General features: G+C 41.3%; 1 protein-coding gene across 2 annotated transcripts in view; it reads left to right on the forward strand.

The window, feature by feature from the left end:
- Positions 1 to 16,676, forward strand: part of LOC140478000 (E3 ubiquitin-protein ligase MARCHF1-like) — a 554,637-nt gene that overhangs the window by 194,087 nt on the left and 343,874 nt on the right. The window lies entirely within an intron of this gene.

Consider the following 16,676-nt stretch of genomic DNA (forward strand, 5'->3'; position numbering starts at 1 on the left):
ATTTGTGAAGAGGTCTATCTATGGTTCCTCCTCCCACTGGCTATCTACTGGCATTGACTGTCTCCTTGTGAGGAAGGGTGACTGCAGTGAGGTCAAGACCCCTTCTCCCCTTTGCCTTACCACATGAGCTGGAGGGGGGCGGGTCATATAGGCAACAGCCTTGATGGTCCATCCTCTGAGAGATCTGAGGCTTCATCCTCAGAGGCGGAGGAGGGGATGTGTTGTGGCATCAGCCTTTTTGACTCAGAAACTGTAGCAATGCCACTGGTACCTGCAGGAGGCAAAGCAGAGAATGCATCATGGGCAGGAGCTAGGTCTGACAAGTTGATCACACATTTACAGTGGGAGTAAGAGACGGGCAACACTACAATAAGCAGTGCTTCTTACTTGTTTGACAAGAAATGTGTTATTCAGCATCTCCTCACCTCAATGGCCTCCAAACTATGGCACTAGTATCAGGGAATCCCAGTACGTACTGGCAGTGGTGGGTACTCTCAATGATGAAGAATTGGGCTAACATTGATAAATGGGGTGCCATGAGGAGTGGGACTTGATTAATAAGCTGAGTTTGGGATGATATCATGGCAAAATTCACAAGGCTGTGCAGAGAGTAGCCTTCCATGAAGTTCAATGAAAAAAATTACACTAACCCAGGTTCTGGCGAGAGTCAACCCCGATTGCTGTTTTTCATACTCCCCTCCTGATTAAGCCTTTAGTTATTCTTTACCGTTCTTTATATTCTGTTCAATTTTTGGACCCACCGCATACAATTCTTTCAATCTGATAGTCTCGTTGACTTCTTTAATTAGCCACAGACAGTGCATGCTTCCTTTATTTAGTTCTCACTGGAATATATCTCTTCTGAGTATTCTGAAATATCTTCTTAAAGGTATTTAGAATCTATTCTTGAATCAAACTTCTCAGTTCAACTTAGTATTCAAATCCTCATAACACTAGTCTTTGATCGACTTCTCTGTCCCTCAATCTGAATGCAAAATGCAGGTTTTGACTTCCCCTATCTGTTAGCATCTCACTTTGAGACCTTCATTAATCCACTTGCCTTGCACCTTAACAGATTCCATATAATCTATCTCTGCTTGACTCTATTAATTGAACTGTACCAAGTGGCCATTCTTAAACTGATCAATTAAAGTTGCTTTCAGAGAATTCTTTGTGAAAGAGATCTTTTTAAATGCTGCCCTGTTATAGAATTTGTGCTCGATGTATGCAAAAAAAAACGGCTGAGCAGAAATGCAAGAACAATAGCTTCTCAAAATTGGCAGTACTTGGGCACAATTTGTACCCAGGCTGCTGATTTCAGCCAAAGCAGAGTAGAGAGATAACTCACATTGCCTAGATGTTTGCGAAAATGAGAATGCCCTTTGCATTATAGACTGCTTAATAAATAAAGAGGTGATGCAATCCTTCTTACTGTTCAATTAAAAAAAAATCTGCCTTTGATTTCTACAGACAATTATAGACAGAATTCCAATCTAATAACATAAAGGAATAACAAGGTTTTGTATTTTAGATTGTAAATAATTTTGTATTTGTTATGGTTATGTGCACACTTCTTAATTTTGAAAATGATGATGCTACATTTCAAAATAAATTGTTCCTCAAAAGACATTTCCTTATAATGCGTACATTAATACATATCATGTAACAATGGTCATTGGCTCACAAGGTTCAAGTTCACAATCTATCGAAAATTCCTACACCTTCTCATGTCGGGAAATTCCATTGTAAAGCTGTTCATATTTACTAACAATATCCATCTTGTCTATGGTTGGAAGTATGGTAGGGTTTTGAGTGTTAAGCATTTGTAATCATAAAAACAGCAAAATTGTATTCTCGAAGAAAATTAATAAGATATCGGTCATCAATACCGAAAGAAAATGACGACTAAATGTAACCATACTAAAAACAGAGTATAATAATTACAGAGGATGTCACCTATCCTGATATTAATTGAAAGGTAAAGGGGAAAAGGAAATGAATTAATATCATGCCCATATGATTCCTTTCTAAACTAACATAAGGTATGTGAAAAGAAAACAACAAAGATTTGCTTTTGGATCTGGTCATTTGGAATTGACCAAAGCAGACTAGAGTCAAGATTTGAGTGCTGCTGGAAAAGCACAGCAGGTCAGGCAACATCTAAGGATCAGGAAAATCAACGTTTTGGGCAAAAGGCCTTCATCAGGAAGGGCTGTTGTCCGAAACGTCGATTTTCCTGCTCCCCGGATGCTACTTGACCTGCAGTGCTTTTCCAGCACCACTCAAATCTTGACTCTAATCTCCAGTATCTACAGCACCCACTTCTGCCAAAGCAGACTAGGGAAATGGAGATTACAATATGCTTCAAAATGTTGATAGACAAGGATATTAATGTGGTGAAAAACAGGTTAACTGACTTGAAAAAGAGTTGATTTTGAGTAGGGTGCAACTAGAACTTGAGAAAATCATGTGGGTTGTTATTTCAGCAAAGAGCAGTTGGAAAAACAATAGGAAGCATTTAAGACACTTTTTAGCAGAATGCAGGTAAAATACATTTCCACTAAAACAGAACAATAAAGTAAACACTGTGGGACTCCATGGATGAAATAAAGGCATGTGAGATCAACGAAGAATTAAATATTAAATACATAGATGGTGGAGGGATGAGGATAAGACAGAATAGGAAGACATCAGAAAATAAATAAAAAGACAATTAAGATAAAGAGGTGCAATTCCATTAAATTGTCAGTTAACATAAAAGAAAATGATTGCATTCATTGAAAAAGGAAGACTGATGGGAATTTGATCATTAAGGAGTACACAAGAAAAACATAGGTAAAGGTAGAAAGATGGTTGAAATGTTAAATAATTATTTTGTTATGCATTTCATTTTGTTATACTAACCTCAACATTACTTTGAATAATTAGTTGAGTAATGACAAAATCTGATTTGAAATAAAAGCAAACATATTAAACAAAGTCAAAAGATAAAATTTCTGATCTGGATGGATTCTATACACTTATTTTAAAATAATCGAAGGAACAGATAGCAGAGGAATTACTCCTCATATTTAATAATGCATTAGAAAAAGACAGTGCCAAAGGACTGGTAAATAACTAACAAAATTCCCTTGTTTAGAAGGAGAAAGAGCTTAACTAGGCAACAATGTACCAGAAAGTTTAACATCAGTAGTAGGAAAAATAATGGAAACCTTCTAAAGGAAAGGATTGAAAAACGTCTAGAAATATAATAATACATATTGAGCATTGATTTCAAAAGTAAGCATTTTGCTTGATCAACCTTATTGAATATTTTTAGGAAATAGCTGATGATGTTAAAATAGTAGATGTAGTTTTTCCAGGTTCTCAAAAGCCATTTGGTAAGTTGCCCCATAATAGGCTGATGAATAAAGTTAGAGAATATGGGGGTCAGGGTCAAGTAGCAGAATTGAATGCTATTTGGGTTCAATGCAGAAAATAGTGGGAGTAAAGGGTAATTATTCAGAGGCAATACGTGTGAAGTAGGCATTCAGAAGGTTCAGAGCTGGGACCACCGCTGTTAATAATTTACATTATCAATTTGGACTTTAAAATCAAAAGTACAATTTCTAAATTTGCAGATGATATAAAAATTGGGCAGGGGTGTGGCAGGGTGTGATTGTGGATGGTGAATCAAGCCATAACAAAGTACACGAAGACATTAAACTTGCAGAATGGACAAATGATTGAGAAATGAAGTTCAACACATAAACTTGAGTAGTTTGTAACGTGGCAGGAAGAATAGGGAAATTCAAGTTTAAATGGGGGAAATGAACAAAGGGATCTTGAAGTACACACACTACAAGTTGAGTAACAGGTTAGCAGGACAGTTAAAAGAATAAACTGAGCATTAGGCTTTACTTTTGAGGGTTGGAATTGGGAGGTAGGGAAATTATGCTAAACATGTTATCAAAGCTCACACTTTGAGAACTGCAGTTCTGTTGCCCAATTAAAAAAGGAAGACAGAGGCACAAGAGAGGTCGAGCAACTTTACCAGGGGATAATACCAGAAATGCAGAGTTATATATATTATCAGGACAAGATTGACACACTTGGTGACTACCTTTTAAAAATAAAGTGGCAGCACAATACTTAAATACAGATATTTAAAATTATGAAAGGTTTTAATGGAATGGAATCAGAGAGAATGTTTTCTCTTAAGGAGAACAGCAAAGCTAGAGGCCAGGAGCATTAAATTATTTATCAAAAAGTCCAGTAGAGAATTCAGAAGAAACATCTCAAAGAGTTCAGATGTATTTAAGGAAATCTATACCAGCCTTGGAGAAAGAAGGAGATAGGTAGCGATGATGATGATGACCTTATGATGAGAAAAAATGGGAGGAGGTTCGAGTGGAACATAAATACTGGTGTAGACTGGTTGTGCAGACTGGGCTGATTCAAAGCTGCATAGAATCCATTCAGATCAGAGGTTTCATTCTGAGATTGTTTAATAGGTTTGCTTTTTATTTAAATTAGATTTTCTCAATAGTCATCTAATTATTCAAAGTAATGTCTGGGTTAGTGTAACAAAATGAAATATTGTATACTTATCTGAATAAACATTAACAAACTTTATTAAACATAACTATTTCCTACAGTGTGGAAGCAGGCCATTCAAATAATGGAGTCCACACTGACCCTCCAGAGAGCATCCCATCCAGTTCCCCAACACTCTCTGTGTAACCTTGTGCTCCCCGTGGCTAATCCACCTGGCTTGCACATTCCTGGATAATGTGGGCAATGTAGCATGGTTAATCTACCTACCTGCACATCTTTGGGCTGTGGGAGGAAACTGGAGCACCCGGAAGAAATCCACGCAGACACATGGAACACAGGGAAAATGTGCAAACTCAACACAAGTTATTCCACCACCTCCTTTGTATTATAAACATTTATCATAAGGAATTATAAGGAATATGGAATTGGCTACCTCTGTTTTTTTTTGGCAATGTCTTAAAATTAGCGTTCCATTTTAAAATTGATAAATAGATTGTCTGTTACACCATATTTCTTTCCTTTGCATGGTCATTTTATCCTTCTATGCTATTGGTTGATTCAACATCAGACAGTCTACATTGTAAGGCCTGAATTGGCAAAGATAGAAAAGTTAGAAAAACGTTTTTAAAAATCAGAAAATACCAATTTATTAAAATCTTCCTTCTCCTTAATTGTTGTTCCCATATAATTATTGATGAGGGAAAAGTCTATGTTATGGAAGAGAAGTATAATTGTTAACTTTTCACAAAAAAATTACGTCCCTTCAAAGACTGGCAACCATTCCAAGCAGAATTTATTTTCAACAGACGATAGGGTAAGCTTTCTAATTGATTTGATATTATTCATGCTGTCCTGCATGCTCAGTGTCTGTTAACTTTCATTTGAGACAGAGATATTCTTAATTGCAATTTTAACTGCATGAAGCTATACAGCCACCAGTGAAAGAGAATAAAATGAATGCATGTGACTCAGTGGTTAGTAGTGCTGCCTCACAACACTAGGAACCTGGCTATGGTTCCATCCTCAGGCAATTATGCATTACAAAGCATGGTTTATCTTCAGGAGGCCTACAGACTCAGACTCTAGGTCCATTTCACCTGAAGTCACTATGACATAGTTCTGTTTGGACATGCTGAACTATTCTTAGTGTCAAAAGTACAATTAGCCTTTCATTATATCCCCCCATCCTATAAATGAATGATCAAAAATCTATCTAACTAAACATGTCGTACTGGAAATACACCATCTCGCCTATCCTATCACTGTATTCCCTTATCGATTTTTGATCATTTAGCCATTTATCACCCTCCTTCATTAAACCAAGCTTTTACCAAAGCTGTATTCAGTGTTCAGTTTTAACCCAAACGCCACTTAGATCCACCAATTCAACAAGGTTCCCCATGGGAGACTGGTTACCAAGGTTAGATCTCATGGAATACAGGGAGAACTAGCCATTTGGATACAGAACTGGCTCAAAGGTAGAAGACAGAGGGTGGTGGTGGAGGGTTGTTTTTCAGACTGGAGGCCTGTGACCAGTGGAGAGCCACAAGGATTGGTGCTGGATCTTCTACTTTTCTTTATTTATATAAATGATTTGGATATGAACATAGGAGGTATAGTCAGTAAGTTTGCAGATGACACCAAAATTGGAGGTGTCGTGGACAGCAAAAAAGGTTACCTCAGATTTCCATGGGATCTTGATCAGATGGGCCAATGGGTTGAGGAGTGGCAGATGAAGTTTAATTTAGATAAATGCGAGTTGTTGCATTTGGGGAAAGCAAATCTTAGCAGGACTTATACACTTAATGATAAGGTCCTAGGGAGTGTTGCTGAACAAAGAGACCTTGGAGTGCAGGTTCATAGCTCCTTGAAAGTGGAGTCACAGGTAGATAGGATAGTGAAGGCGGCGTTTGGTATGCTTTCCTTTATTGGTCAGAGTATTGAGTACAGGAGTTGGGAGGTCATGTTGCGGCTGTAGAGGACATGAATTAAACCACTTTTGAATATTGCATGCAGTTCTAGCCTCCTTCCTATCAGAAGGATGTTGTGAAACTTGAAAGGGCTCAGTAAGGATTTACAAGGATGTTGCCAGGGTTGGAGGATTTGAGCTATAGGGAAAGGTTGAATAGGCTGGGGTTATTTTCTCTGGAGCGTCAGAGGCTGAGGGGTGACATTATAGAGTTTTATAAAATCATGAGGGGCACGGCTAGGATAAATAGACAAAGTCTTTTTTCCTGGGGTGGGGAAGTCCCAAACATTAGGGCATAGGTCCGGGGCAAGAGGAGGAAGATATAAAAGGGAGAGTTTTCACGCAAGAGGATGATGGATGTATGGAATGAAAGGGTTGAGAAAAGATTTACAAGGATGTAACTATACTTTGGCAGCATTAGACCAAGGGTGACAGGAAGGTTCCCCAGCAAACCTGAAATCTATAGCTATCAGGGGACGAGTTCTTCATTGGGTGAAGCTTCACCTTGCACAAAGTAATCTGACTGTGGTCAGTGGAGGCCAGCCATTTTTGCTCTCGGACATCACTGTTGAAGTTCTTCAGTTTACTTTACCTGTCAAAACATATCAATCTGCAGAATCAATTACCATCCCCACATTATAAAATCAGATTTGGAAAAAAAGTACTGACAATTGCATGGTGATTCATTTCAATTTATAACTCCTCGGGTAATTAAATAGTTTGGGGCCATATGCAATGAAACTGAACAACATGCATGTTGATGTTGATAAATGACATGTAATGTCACTGCCACAATGTTACTAGCTCATAAAAATAGTGGAATCAAGGGTTATGGGGATAGGGCAGGAACAGGATACTGATTGTGGATGATCAGCCATGATCATAATGAATGGTGGTGCTGGTTCAAAGGGCCGAATGGCCTACTCCTGCACCTTTTGCCTATTGTCTACTATCTTCATCAATATCATCGCCTCCTCTGATGTTAGTATCACTGAATGCTCCAACTTAAAAACTGTGACTAGAAGAGCAAGTCCACAGATCTTTTCCCTTACCTACAAGGAACAATTTCATGTGTTGAAAAACATTCCTGGCTGCCAGCAACTCTAACAGTACACTAGTGGTGTTGCACCATTCAGGACAAAATACAGTAGTCCATTTGATCAGCATACGTTCCAACAAATTAAACATTCACTTCCCACCATTATTGCTCGCTGGTTCCAGAACGTATCATCTGCACAATGCACTATAGCAATATGCCAAACTTCTTCAACAGCATTTCTTAAACCTCGATCTATGCCTCTTCAGAAAACAAGGGCAATGGACATTTGCCATTGGCCTCCAAGTCAAACTCTGTTCTGGCTTAGAACTATATTGCTGTTTGTTTAAATTTAATTGTGTTACATCATAACATTTCCTCTAAATAGCATGATGTGTCTTTACCATATGGATTGCAGTGGCTGAACAAGGCAGCTCACATCACCTTCTCAAAGGCAATATGGATGGGCTACCAAGACCGGTCTTGACAGTCATGCCCACATCCCTTGAACAAATAATTAGAACATAGAACATAGGACAATACAGCACAGAACAGGCCCTTCGGCCCACGATGTTGTGCCGAACATTTGTCCTAGCTTAAGCATCCATCCATGTACCTATCCAATTGCTGCTTAAAGGTCGCCAATGATTCTGACTCTGCCACTCCCACCGGCAGCACATTCCATGCCCCTACCACTCTCTGGGTAAAGAACCTACCCCTGACATCCCCCCTATACCTTCCACCCTTCACCTTAAATTTATGTCCCCTTGTAACACTCTGTTGTGCCCGGGGAAAATGTTTCTGACTGTCTACTCTATCTAATTAATACTTGAAAATGTCACATCCACACAAATACTTAGTGCTTTCTCTGCAATATTCCAGGATATTGCCGTTCAGTATTCTGTGAAGTTAGATAAAGGTTAACTTGAGGGAAATGTTATGTATCATTCATGACATTTAAGATAACTGCTACTCAGCCCTGTGGTGAACGCTTCCACTGAAATTTCCTCCCAAAGGTTTCATTAGTGATGGGCATTATATCTAAGTGTGTAACAAAATCACAGAATTATTGAAATTGTATATTGTCATAGTATTCAATGCACACATCTTTCTTATATTCAAAATGATGAAAATGCCCCAAAGCAGCATATATTTTAATACATTTTCCAATCCACAAGGAGTATTGTTTTCCATCAATGTATTTCTTTAACAAAGCACAGCTAAAAGAGGTTCACGTAACCTTTAATTAGTGTGTGTGTAAATAGAATTACATAACGTGCAATTTCTTGAAATAAAAATTAATGCATTTTGTCCCTGATGTTGCATCTTTTGTAACAACCAGACATAACTCCAGCTGTGAACAAACTCTAACTTGTGGCCAGAACATGTTAATGTGCTGTTAAAATTTGTGGGTCGTCAGTTTTGTGTCATTGTGTTCCTGTTCGTGATCCTGTTCATCCTATCATGGGCAATAAAGTCACAGTTCACTCCTCAGCAAATAATGTTCAAAAGCTCATGAACTATAAAGTGTTGATTTTAGTGTTTGTGAATGATAAGAAAGTGGATAGGTGAATTGAGATTATTAGTACTTGAAGAAGGAGTGATGACCCTGCCGCATCTTCTCAGAACAGTAACATTTTAGGAGAGACACTTCCTCCTGGACTTGCCTTTAATGGAGGGCTCAACAGAGCCAAACGTGGAGGATATTATAGATCAGATCTTTAAAACAATGTAGCCAATGATGTTTTTGCATTTTCCTTGAGTATTTTTCTCCTGATTTAATGTCAAATCCTGTTCCTCTAGATGGACTAGGTTGGGTTGGGATACCTGGTTGGCATGGACGAGTTGGACCAAAGGCTCTGTTTCCGTGCTGTACAACTCTATGACTCTATGAGCCTTGATACCCAAGGGCACCTTCGCCACACTGCTACTTGGTCACTACATGATAGGAAGGATGCGGAAGCTTTGAAGAGGTTTCAGAGAAGATTTACTAAGATGTTGCCAGGCATGGATGGAAGGTCTTATGAGGAAAGACTGAGTGACTTGAGGCTGTTTTCGTCAGAGAGAAGGTTGAGAGGTGACTTAATTGAGACATATAAGATAATTAGAGGGTTAGATAGGCTGGACAGTGAGAGCCTTTTTCCTCGGATGGTGATGGCTGGCATGAGGAGATATAGCTATAAATTGAGGGGTAATAGATATAGGACAGATGTCAGAGGTAGTTTCTTTACTAAGAGAGTAGTAGGGACACAGAATGCACTGCCTGCAACAGTAGTAAACACGCCAGCTTTAAGGGAATTTAAATAGTCATTAGAAAAACATATGGATGATAATGGAATAGTGTAGGATAGATGGGCTTCAGATTGGTTCCACAGGTCGGTGCAACATCGTGGGCTGAAGGGCCTGTACTGTGCTGTAATGTTCTATGTTCTATCTGTGTAATTGAGCAGAAGGGTCAGGAATTGGGCTGAATCTCCTTGCTGCAGTACTTTAGGTATTTCTTATCATATTTATCCACTGCCTTCAGAAGGACTTCATATAAGCACCCAATGGACCATGGGTTAGACTAAAAACTGCAATTAGATTTATCAAATAGCAAATAAGCCATTTAATGCATTGGTGAACTACATTGAAAACAGGCTTAAATATTCCTATTTGTAAGCCACTGGGAATTCCTGTGTGAGGGTGGTGAATCTGTGGGATCCATTGCCGCAGAAGGCTACGCAGGCAAGTCATTGAGTGTCTTTAAGGCAGAGTTGGAGAGGTTCTTGATTAGAAGGGAGATCGAGGACAAAGTTAAAAATCAGCCAGTTAGGCAGCATCCGAGGAGCAGGAGAGTCGATGTTTTGAGCATAAGCAGTTCACCAGGAGTTTTTTTTGTTTGTGTGTGTAGGGGAGGGGAGGCAGAATGGGGCTGAGAGATAAATGGGAGGGGGGTGGGGATGGGGGAAGGTAGCTAGGAAGGTAATAGGTAGATGAAGGTGGGGGGGTGATGGTGAAAGGTCGGAGAGGAGGGTGGAGTGGTTGGTGGGAACAGCTTATGCATGAAACCTCGATACCTATCCATTCCACCCTCCGCTCCAACCTATTACCATCACCCACCACATTCACCTACCTATCGCAATCCTAGCTAAATTCCCACCAGCCCCACTCCCCCTCCCATTTATCTCTCAGTCCCTTTGCCCCCCACCCTCCACATTCCAGCTGAAGAGCTTATTTCCGAAACGTCGATTCTCCTGCTCCTCGGATGCTGCCTGATCTGCTGTGCTTTTCCAGCGCCACACGTTTTGACTCTGATCCCTAGCACCTGCAGTCCTCACTTTCTCCAAGATAAAAATCACACAACACCAGATTATAGTCCAACAGGTTTATTTGGAAGTACAAGCTTTCAGAACGCTGCTCCTTCATCAGGCAGCTAGTGGGGCAGAATCATAGACACAGAATTTAATATAAAAGATCAAAGTGTCATATAACCAATGCAATGTATTGAACAAACCCAGATTGCTGTTAAGTCTTTCATCATGTAGAATGGGAATGCAGGTTTCAATTACTATGTAAATCCCAAAACTTCTTTCAAGTCACAGTCCTGAGATAACTTAAGGTTTCATAAAAAAGATGACATCTCAACTCAGACAATGGTGTGATGTTAGAGTCCGTCTGCATCCCAACCTTGAGTCAGACTGGTTCTATTTCTAAAGTAGGAATTTATAACTTGTCACATGGACTGACTACCTGCAGATTGTGTGCTTTTTGAACGAAATAGAATGTATCTGCAAATACAAATCTGCGAATGCAAATTCACACCATAGACTTATATGTGTGTGTTTGTGAGGGAGAGAGTGTGAGCATGTGTGTGCATGTGCATGCTTGATAGAGTGTGTACGGAAGTGTGTTGTGGTATATGCCTGTGAGAGGGTGTGCGCATGAGCACGAATGCATGTGTAGCCCTCACTTTCTCCAGGACTGCTACAGATACTGGAGTCGGTTCTCACTTGAGTCCTTTTAGCAACTATAATGCTGTCTATTATAGAAAATGATTCTAAAATATCTTTTGGAAAATATTGGACAGTACTGTTGATCCAGATGACTTTACAAAGCTGTGAAGCATTACGGATAGGAGCTATTTGTTTAAACCTATAGATATATAACAGAAGAGTCGTTCCTTTTTGACCGTTGTCTATGTTGAAATGTTCCTCTGATTTGCTCCAACTCATCACTCAGACGAACCCACTGCCTGTTAGGACGGTGGAGGCAGAAACCCTCAAAACATTGATGATAAATTTAGTTGTGCACTTGCAATGCTAAGCCATATGAGGTTATAGGCCAAGTGCTGGAAAATGGGTTTAAAATAGGTGACGGTTTATGACTAGTGCAAATCCAATATCCAGAAGGCCTTTCTCTGTGCAAATATATGACACCAGACCATGCCAGGCTGGTTCAAGATTGCTACTTAGGTTAAAATAGTCTCGACTGTATGGAGGTCTGCCCAGCACCACAGGAAGAAATTACACCGGCACCACTCCCCACCTCTTCCTCTGCTACATTGATGACTGCATTGGCGCAACCTCGTGCTCCCGCGAGGAGGTTGAGCAATTCATCAACTTCACCAACACATTCCACCCTGACCTTAAATTTACCTAGACCATCTCTGACACCTCCCTCCCCTTCCTGGACTTCTCCATCTCCGTTAATGACAACCGAGTTGACGCGTGGTTAAAGATGCCCTCCAACGCATCTCGTCCACATCCTGCACCTCTGCCCTCAGACCCCACCCCTCCAATCGTAACAAGGACAGAAAGCCCCTGGTGCTCACCTTCCACCCGACCACCCTTCGCATAAACCAAATCATCCGCTAACATTCCTGCCACCTCTAAACAGACCCCACCACCAGAGATATATTTCCCTCCCCACCCTTTTCCACCTTCCGCAAAGACCATTCCCTCCGTGACTACCTGGTCAGGTCCACGCCCCCCCCTACAACCCACCCTTCCGTCCTGGCACCTTCCCCTGCCACCGCAGGAACTGTAAAACCTGCACCCACACCTCCTCCCTCACATGCATCCAAGGCCCTAAAGGAGCCTTCCACATCCATCAAAGTTTTACCTGCACATCCACCAATATCATTTATTCTATCCGTTGCTCCCGATGCGGTCTCCTCTACATTGGGGAGACTGGGTGTCTCCTAGCAGAGCACTTTAGGGAACATCTCCGGGACACCCGCACCAATCAACCACACCGCCCCGTGGCCCAACATTTCAACTCCCCCTCCCACTCTGCCGAGGACATGGAGGTCCTGGGCCTCCTTCACCGCCGCTCCCTCACCACCAGACGCCTGGAGGAAGAACGCCTCATCTTCCACCTCGGAACACTTCAACCCCAGGGCATCAATGTGGACTTCACCTTTTTCCTCATTTCTCCTTCCCCCACCTCACCTCAGTTCCAAACTTCCAGCTCAGCACTGTCCCCATGACTTGTCCTACCTGCCTATCTTCTTTTCCAGCTGTCCACTTCACCCTCTCCTCCCTGACCTATCACCTCCATCCCCTCCCCCACTCACCTATTGTACTCTATGCTACTTTCTCCCCACCCCCACCCTCCTCTCACTTATCTCTCCACCCTTCAGGCTCTCTGCCTGTATTCCTGATGAAAGGCTTTTGCCTGAAACGCCGATTTTCCTGCTCCTCAGATGCTGCCTGAACTGCTGTGCTGTTCCAGCACCATTAATCCAGAATCCACCTCAGGAAGAAAGACAATTTCTGGTCACCCTATTTCAGGAAGGATATTGAAGCATTGGAAAGGGTGCAGAGAAGATTTACCAGGATGTTGCCTGGTCTGGAGGAAAGGTCTTATGAGGTAAGGCCGAGAGACTTGGGTCTGTTCTCATTGGAAAGAAGAAGGCTAAGGGGGGATTATTATAGAGATGTACAAGATGATCAGAGGATTAGATAGGGTGGACAGTGAAAGTAAAAACAATGACTGCAGATGCTGAAAACCAAATACTGGATTAGTGGTGCTGGAAGAGCACAGCAGTTCAGGCAGCATCTAACGAGCAGCGAAATCGACGTTTCGGACAAAGGCCCTTCATCAGGAAGGGCCTTTGCCCGAAACGTCGATTTCGCTGCTCGTTGGATGCTGCCTGAACTGCTGTGCTCTTCCAGCACCACTAATCCAGTAGACAATGAAAGTCTCTTTCCTAGGAAGATGACGTCAGCTTGTATGAGGGGGCATAACTACATATGTCAGAGGCAGGTTATTTATGCAGAGGGTAGTAAGGATGTGGAGTGCCCTGCCTGCTAATGTAGTTAACTCAGCCACATTAGGGAGATTTAAACAATTCTGAGATAAGCACATGGATGATTTTGGAATAGTGCAGGGGGATGAGCTGAGAATAGTTCACAGGTCGGCGCAACATCGAGGGCTGAAGTGCCCGTTCTGTGCTGTATTGTTCTATGTTCTACATTCTATGTCTTTCTCCAATGTGCCAGCAAGTACCACCATCTCCTCTCCAATATCTCACACTCACTCTACCTCTGTTAGTGTACCCACCTCCCAACATGGCTCATGCTCTACCACACCCACTATTGCTTGCAATATCTTCTCTACTCACTGTTGCCCAACCCCACCCCCAACAACACTCACCCTGCACGCCCTCTGTCCTGCTTACTCCTTACTTTGGCCACCTCCCCACTTGCGCAAACAACAAGCTACGCAAATGGCTTTCAGCTCCTTTAATACCGGCCTCTCTTTCACCCAAGAAGAAAGCAGGCACCAGGCGGACAGAAAGAGTCAAGATGGAGGCTGGGATCCTCAACATTCGGCCCCTCATCCTTTACGAGGAGACAATCCTGACTCTAATCACCCTCAATGACTAATCGACCATTTCAAAGTCCCTGGACTTATGATATTGGGATCCCCTGACTGAAAGCTATGACCATTGATTGGACGGAGGACTGTGGACAACCATGACAAACCTTGTGCCCTTTTTGTCTGCACTAAATCACATGGCAAGACAGAAATAATATTAACCTGGCTGAGGAGGCAAAGTACAAAAAGCCAGTGCAAGGCAGCACTACTGTGACCATTGAATTAGGTCCGAAGTGAATGAGTGAAGAGCCTAGGGATGCAGAAAGGATTACTCTGGTGCAACCCAGGCACTGTTTTCCAGAGGCAGCATGATATCCTGGCATGGGTCACCTAACCTCTGTGGGAAATGCAGGGTACATGCTCCCAAACAGATCTCTGCAGAGGGTCATCGGTCACGTTATAAGAAGTCTTAACGAATATCTTAAGTTTTTCTGGCATCCTCCGGGGGGGGGGGGGGGGCTCTAATGAGGATGAGTGAAGGTGGAGCCAAGTTGGAGAGCTGACTGGCACCCAGGGATCTCTTGAGTTAATTGCAACACAGAATGAATAAGTCTGTGTCTTCCTGCTTTTGTTGAGTGGTTAAAATATAAAATCAAATTGAAAATAGGGTTTAATAGCTCATACAGTCATGCATGACAATTGTATGGAGATACATAATTTTTCTTTGGTATGAATATGGATGTGTTATGAGTAATATAGCATTCAGCTCATTATTCTTCATTACAACCATACATTATTCATTTCAAGTATTTAACAGAAAACTGGATTTTGATTGCAGTTGCATTTAAGAAAACACTAACAATGTCATCATCATTTCAATTGATGCAGTGTAACATTTTGCAACAAATTTGGAAAAAGGTTAGTCTATTCTAGTAGCACAAATCCAAATCATAAATAATCAGCAGCTCATCCGACAAACCACACACTATTTTCTTCGTCATGTAAGACAAAATGGGACATGGTGTTAACTGGGCTACTCAACTGGTTTAATGTGAAATGAACAAACTAATTTTGCCCTCATCAACTTAGAACAGGGTAAGGAGCTTTTACCTAACAATAAATTCAAGATCAAGAAGGGTCAGTAGGAAGAAATATCCTACATTTGTGGTGTGAGATGTAATTTTGTTAAGAGACGGTATTTGTTTTCCTGCCATAATGTTTGCATAAATTTCCACCTTTATTTCATATGTAGAATATGCATAATTTGTATAAAGTCAAGTTGAAATGTATCAGACAGCTGTGTCTCTTACAGCTTTGTAGATTTCCTTTGTTCTACAGCAAATTTGATTGAAAATGCTTAGTATGAGCTAGCTAGAGGCATACAAACCTGATCAAGTTTGTTTGCGCAAGTGAATGTGCCACTGCTGTTCAAGTTGTCACGTTCAGGTGTTGTCAGGCCCAGAACACCTCAGAAACAACGCCAAGGCTGTTATTGAAGTGCGTGGGCTGAATGTTCTCATTTGCTCGTAGATGATGTACATTGCTGCCACTTGTGGTTGAGTAAGGATTGTGTTCGGTATGGCTCCAGCATATGGAAACGTCACCCCTCACCCTTCCTGGTGCTTCACTAGAGTTCCTGAAATGCCACATTTGGTAAAATGCTGCTTGATGGCAATGACAGTCACTTTCCCCTCACCTCGAGAATTCAGCAGTTTATGTCAGTTTTGGTTGAAATAAGGTCTTGAACTGAATGGTCTTGTCAAAACCCAAACTAAGTGATAGCACTCAGTTTATTACTTAGTGAGTATCACTTGATAGCATTATCAACAACATCTTCCATAACTTAGCAGATATTGAGAGTAAAAGATAGGGTGATAAATGGATGGAATGAATTCATCCTACTTCCTCTGAACAAGATAAAGGTGAGCAATTTTCCACAAGTCATACAGATACCAATATCATAGAGGTTCTGGAACTGCTTGACTTAGAACATGGTTTATTCTGGACATTTAGGACTTCAGCACTGCACCAGACTTCCTTGAGAATACCCTTCAAAACTACCTAAGAAAACAAGGACAATAGGTGCATGGAAACATCATCATCTGCAAGTCTCCACAACCTGTTTTGGAATTATAACACCATTACTTCATTGTCATTGGATTAAAGTCCTGGATCTTCCTTCCTGATGGCACTGTGACTTGTACCTACACCCCATGGATTGCAGCAGTTCAAGATGGTGGTTCACATAATCTGAAAGGTATTTGGGAAATAAATGCTGACCTTGCCAGTGATGCCCACACCCTGCGAGTTATTAAAAGAGAAAACTCTTTC

Source organism: Chiloscyllium punctatum, chromosome 1 (assembly GCF_047496795.1).
Source record: "Chiloscyllium punctatum isolate Juve2018m chromosome 1, sChiPun1.3, whole genome shotgun sequence".
Lineage (NCBI taxonomy): Eukaryota > Metazoa > Chordata > Chondrichthyes > Orectolobiformes > Hemiscylliidae > Chiloscyllium > Chiloscyllium punctatum.